Here is a 643-nt window from a genome sequence, read left to right on the forward strand (position 1 = left end):
GATGCCGTCCTTGGCTTTTACCAGCACGAACTTGCGGCTCATCTGGCTTATGAGCTTCCGCGCACCGAGACGGCCACCGAGCGGATTCGTGTGTTATCGTTGCAGTCGACGGTTTAAGCCTCGCAAGCGGTTGTAAAGTCACTCATCGAAGTCGCGGACTCGGGGGCCCACGTGAGCAGAGACTTCACGACCGTCCTGATCAAGATCATGATCACCGGAAGCATCAGTCGGCCACCAACCGCACCGCTTCTGTGTACGGCTGAACACAAAAAGCGGACCCCAAGCCTCAGGTAAGTTAATTCTTCTGCGTTGGTGGTTTAGCGGTAGAATGCCTTGTTGCCATCGAGGCAGCTTGGGTCCGATTCCCGACAAACGCACCGTATCAATGCTTTCGGTGCACTCGACATCTGCAACGGCTGTCGTGGTTTCGTGGCTCAGCCAGCAAATCGTGTAACCGATAGTGCCAAAAACGGCCACCAGTAACGTACTGTGGTGCGGACCATTGAGTTAATTCGGTTTTTCGCACCTCGCCCGACATAACAACAATCTAACCCCTTCCGGCAGCTGATTCTGTCCGCATCTCACACCTGCGGACTTCCAATCCCTGAGGTTGAGGGTTCGAGTTCGGCCCATGGGCTGGAGG

The 643-nt window shown here is 55.4% G+C and overlaps 1 non-coding gene across 1 annotated transcript; it reads left to right on the forward strand.

The window, feature by feature from the left end:
* Window positions 1-306: 306 nt before the first annotated feature.
* Window positions 307-377, forward strand: GNI_201070. Its single transcript has one exon. It is a non-coding gene; the product is annotated as a tRNA-Gly (tRNA).
* The last annotated feature ends 266 nt before the right edge of the window (window positions 378-643 follow it).

The sequence above is a fragment of the Gregarina niphandrodes genome (genome assembly GCF_000223845.1).
Source record: "Gregarina niphandrodes unplaced genomic scaffold scaffold00109, whole genome shotgun sequence".
Classification (NCBI taxonomy): Eukaryota; Apicomplexa; class Conoidasida; order Eugregarinorida; family Gregarinidae; genus Gregarina; species Gregarina niphandrodes.